This window comes from Aythya ferina, assembly GCF_964211825.1.
Source record: "Aythya ferina genome assembly, chromosome: 4".
NCBI classification, from domain to species: Eukaryota; Metazoa; Chordata; class Aves; order Anseriformes; family Anatidae; genus Aythya; species Aythya ferina.
Window position 1 is genome coordinate 28,326,652 of NC_140300.1, and position 6,097 is coordinate 28,332,748.

Genomic DNA, 6,097 nt, shown 5'->3' on the forward strand with positions numbered 1-6,097 from the left:
TATCCAGTTCCATGTTAAATTATTGCTTATGCATTTTCTGCTTGAAATGGATTTTTAGCATAGATAAAAAAAAACATTTTATAAGTTTGTCATCTTGAAAGATAACATCCCATAAGTGACTTATTTTCTGTTACTGCTTTGTATGTTTAACACGTTTTTCCTAAGCACATACAGTCCTATGCAGTTCTTCGCAAAATTTTAAAGCAACATGAATTACACAGGGTTGGTTTAGCACACAACATTTAGGCACTGTTTTTCTCATTTATTGTTCCTTTTTACGTTTGGAATTAGTTTTGTATTCTCACTGCCATATTCAGTTTTCTACTGAAGAATCAAGTTACACATTTCAAATTTCTAACTACTGTGTTCCTTGTTACCTCGCCGAACCCAACTGCTCATTGGCAATACTAACAAATACGTACACTGCATATCCTAACAAGTTAGAAAGCCTGCTGCAAGCACAGAACAGAGAAAAACATTCAGAGTTGAAGAGCAAGATGCATATGTTGATAAAATGAATCGGTTTAAACACACAGCCACTAAAAATATCACTTATATTGCATCAGCGTATCTTTTTTTTTTTTTTTTTTTTTTTAATTTCTAACCATGATTTTAAAAATGGATTCACAAACCTAAAATGCTGTAATGGAAATATATATATATATCTTCAGCTAATTATGAAGTCTAATTTTCAACATGAGGCAAAATAACTTTAAATGATAAAGTTATAAACGAGGAAAAAAAAAGTGTGCTTCAATAAACATTATAAGATCTACTATCTGCCCTCCAAAAGTGAGCATTTGCCAATGGTTCCCTTCTCCATGAAAGTTAAAACTAACTACAAAAGTCTATTTTACTTACCTGAACTGAAATTATCCTAACTGGATCCTACTCCTGGCCCTCAGATATACTCTCATATGGCAGGAGCTGTCTGGGGAAGTCAAGAATTTTCTTTGGAAACAATTAGCCATGCATTACAGGCTCCAGCCTAGGAAAAGACTGGTCTGTACTCACTCCACAGCTCTCATCAGCACTTCCTTTTTGGTCTGGATATTTTAAACTAAAAAGATGCTGAGTTAAGGATGCTAACCTCCATATCTGCATAACAGCAGACGTCTATAAATCAGGGCATAATCAAAAGAAATTAATAACACACTTGTTCTAATAAAAATACAATATAAATGAAGACAGTTTAGATAATTACCACAATGGATTGCTAGCCTTTACTTAACTTTCATTATTCAATACAATTTCATATGTTTCAAAAGCATTTTCCATCAGACTCTGAAAATTTCAAACCTAATACTTGAGATCAGTCTTCTGGGTGTTGCTTCTCCTAATTTCTACATTTCATCCCACTAAATCTTTCCTAACAGGCTGTTGTATTCTCAAGAGGCAAGCATTTATGAGTCTTTATCAAGAAAATAAGTCTTAATGAAGTATTAATGAGCTAAATGAACAAGAAGATTTTTTTAAAGGTAACTACCATGAAAACAACAACATTTAGTTAATAGATGTATTATCCAAATGTCATGTGGCAGAGATACACCAGAGCAGTGTAAAGAAACAGTTTTGTGCAAGGACTCCCTTTTTAAAATTTGCAAAAATATTTTCTAATTTAATCCTGCTGACCGAAACATCACTGTGCAATAAGATTCAGTTAAAAAAAAATAATAATGAACTGCAGAACAGTGTTACTAACAAAATAACTGGAATGGATGTCTGTAACTAATGAAAAATAAACGCAGGACATTTTCTGCAGTGAAAATTTTGCTTCTTGAGTATTTCTCCCCTTGAATCTTTTCTATTTCCCTAAGAATGATACAGTTTGCTCATTACCAGTATCCCGATTCATCCAACCGGCAGAGAGAAGAACTTTACACAAAGAACAAACACAGGAATGAAGAAGGTAGCACCGTTAGAAATAATCACTCTATCCAAATCGGGGGGAAAAAAACATATCATTTATCTTTATCCAACATAGTTAGACATTCAGCAGCCTAATAATACAGGGTAAAGAGAGCTCTCATAGCTGTATATTGATAACATTCGTAATGGTCATGCATATTACAATCAGAAGTTTCCTAGGGTGCCGTTTGCAAAGTATGCCTTCATGCAGATAGGCATTCAGCTCATTAACTCCATGTTCATATTTCCTATTAGTCCCTGAGAAGTTAATATTTCTACCTACCATATGGCTATTAAAGGCATTATAACCATCATTACACTTGGCTGTTTGTGATGGAAATGCAACGTGGCTTTAGGGAGAAGCAGCACAGAAATTACAGCAAATTAGTGGTGATGAATGCAGATCTTATTCCTAAAATGCTTTCTTTTTGTAAGCAAAGTAGCTGAAGAGCAACACAAATTATTTTAGTCACGGATACAACACTAGCCAGTGCCTCTTACCCTTCTTTAATAAGTCACTACTGTGAATCCAAGACATCTGGGGCTCTGAGACCTCTCTAATTGAGCATTTCCTTTACATAAAATCATCTGGATTTTGACCTAATGTAGGGTCATCATGATCCTTCTTTTAATTACTCAACAGCAGCGCTTCGAGAACTTAAAAGAACCAGGGATTTTCTTTGCTTAACAAGTCTTTTGCCTCTTCAGCTAAAGTGATCTCTTTAAATTGTTCAGAATTCAAATGCTTTTTTTTGTGGCTTTTTTTTTTTTTGGTAGACAATTTGCATTATTGCCAGCTGCTCAAAAAAACAAGCTGGGGCTCCCAAAACAAGGGGGCTGATTTAAAATTAAGACTTTGGGGTGGAGAGGCTGGGAGGAGGGAATAAAGACAAGTTCTTTTTCTTTGCCTTCTGGTTTATGAGCATTTACAGATCGCATTTTAAAGCTCTCCTCTACAGCTTTCAGAGCTAGATAAAATGACTTTTAGAAAAATAAAAACTGACTTAAGCAAGCATATAACTTTTAAACACCATGGTCTTGAGATTTACAAAAAAGGTAAGTATCATTTAAGAAATTAATTTACAGATTTTAATTTAAGTCCAAGTACTGCGAATTATTTTTATTTTTTATTTTTTTTTACAATGTACTCTACTTTGAGTATCATGGGAAATTTTGGATTTGCCACAGACATTTTTGGATTTACATACATAGTTTATTAAAATGACTTACTGAGCTATTACAAAACATAACCTAACTTTACAAGCATTTTAATTTCTGGTGAAATTTGCTAATCCCAGTATAAACTTCATATCATAGGTATTTAACAATGGATAAGCTCTACAGAATTCTTCACAGAGGTTCAGAAGGAAAACCTTTCTGCTTCACAACTTATTTCTGGCTATCACTAAGAGAATAATCTATCTTAATTATATTACAGAAAGCAAGAGATCTTTATTGACCGGTTGGAGGCCACTATATCTACAAACAATTATTAGCTTTCACAGGGAGTCATTGATGCCTCTACCATTACTTTTTCAGGCTAAAGGTGACATAATTAGCAATAATCATTTGATAAATGATTGATATCAAGTGGCTTTCTCTCACTATTCAAGGAAATTGGAAATAGGTAAGATTATTTATATGAACTGCTAAATTACTAGAAGCTGAACAGATTAGACTATGTAATAATTACTTAAGCAAAGATCAGTCTATGTCTTAGAAGTCCTACTGTAACTTCTGGCCTGCTCCAACCATTGCAACTTCATCCTTTGCCAGCTGGACAAGAAAAGTAGTATCTTCTTACTGGCACACAAAATAACAAGATTTAAATATTTTAGAAACAACATCAAAGGAATAAATCCTGTTGACTGCTGCAGGCACTAAATAGATGTTTTATTAATTTTTTGTTATGATCAATTTCTACTGTTACAAGTACTGAATTGAAAGGAATTGCATTAGAATGTTTTATAGCATTCTTACTAGACAAGTGTACTACCTCAGCAGGAGAATAACACTTCCGAGCAAAATTCATCTAAATATAAATCCACTTTCTCAAGTCTCTTGGTAATATTTTAAGTCAGAGACACTGTTTTAATAAAATATCAGAAATACTTTAAGTGGCAACTTGTCTGTCTGCCTTACTATGGGATTTAGGCTTTTATTTGTTCAAAGCCCTACTTTGGACCCCTGTAATAGAATTCTCAGAGTAAATCATAATGAAAATACAGAAATGCCTGCTAACCAAGTACATAACAATAGATGCACCTAAAGTAGAAGAGATCTTATATACCATTAGTACTTATTTAGAAGTTTTGCTAACGAGATGCTCTTTGTAAATCTTTAAGCCACACTTCATTCATTGCATTGGTTTCAGCACACATCACACTCAAATTAACTTTAAAATAAGCAGGTTTGGGTGCTGCTGGCAAGGTAGTCACGGAGTCATAGAATGTAGTATGGGAAGACGGGGTAGTAAATTAAGGTCATTAGCTAATGCTGAACTCATTGCTGTTATGGTGCATCTCATAAGCCATACCCAACCTGTCTCTCTGCAGTAAAGACCTACCAGTAAAAAACTGCATCCATGAAACAAATCTATCTATACAGCTAACAGAGAATTTTGATAAAGTCTAGGTGTAGTATATTCAATATTCATTTTATTGAAAACTGAGACTCAATGAGATCAATATATATTTCTGGTCACCAGTTATTTTTTCTGTTCAGTTCCAACATCTCCCCTGCACCTCCAACCTCCAGAACCTCAGCTGCCATCAACTTTAGGCTTCTGTCCTCCTTCACAGGCTGAAATTGGTCCAAGATTATAACTAATACTGGGTAAAGGAGTGCTGCAGAACCAGATCTGTACTACAGAGGCTGACATCGATTTAAAAAAAAAAAAAAATTGTAACTAGTTACTTTGGAGAGAAACCATTGTGGGCCCCCATAGACCAAGGCAGCACAAGACAGATATTTGTTAATTAAAAATCAAATTCAGTCAGGTCAAAGAAACACGCTTGTAGGCTTGTTGAAAAGCATAGTTGAGCTATTTTCAAAGTAAACAGCAGGAATCCACAGACAAAAGCTGAGCAAAGGATGTTTTTTGGGAGCAGATACAGAGGGCTTGGACTTTCTAGACCAATCCCACTATCAAACATATAATACTCACTAGAGAATATTTTACAGAGAATAAATATTTTGAAGACATAGAAAAATAGTTCACAGCATCAAGGTACCTGTAATATATTACCTTGAAATAAAACTTGTGTTTAAAAGATTAAAAAGAGAAAATTATTCTTGTAGTGGTATCAACTTTTCATCCATACAAATATTAAGCAGAGTATATCTGTTTTTCATATATTCACATTATTGCTTGCTACCACAACTGTACAAGGAAGATATTCATAGCTTACATAAGTGTTCATGTACAGTAATTTTAGATACATAAAGCAAACTTTAAAGTATGATTGAGTAGCAATTTAAAAAAGAGCTGTGTGTGAAGATATGTACAATTAAGATACAAGCAGAAGAAATAAAATACCACTGGCCTGACCCAAGCATACATCATATATCCAGTTAAAAAAAAAAAAGTCTTTATACTTGTGCAGAAAGTAAGCTTTGTGAACCACGAAAGCATAGAATGAGCAGAAGCGAGGGTGCAGTAACTAATCACCTAACACATTTAGATTTACACTGTTGTCCAGTGTACTTTGCTTTGATTACTTTTGAAACATGGCACCTGCATTTGGATCTGGAACTGTACTGTTCAAGATTTCCTCAGTAACTTTCTTCTGCTTATGTGGCTTTAAAAAAAAAAGAAACAACCCTGAAAGGTCCTCTTGGACAGTAAGTTTTACTAAAACAAGTCCTTCTGTACCCCTATATATTGTATGTGGTAAACAGTAGGAATAGAGCTGATACATGGCATTCGCCTGAATTAAAACACCTACATTATAAACTGCAATACTAATATATCGTTGAGATCTTGAGTTCTACTAATCAGACACATGCAATTCTCTCAGTGATTTTTCTAGTCTGAGTAATATAATTCTATTTTGCCTTTTTTTTTTTCCTTAAATTTAAGTTAGAACTTCTTCAGAACCAGCTGACAGGACTTCTTCATGAAAAGCACTGAGATTTCTACTAATGCAATGGCATTTGGGTTCCAGAAAGCACATTGTCAAAAAAAAAA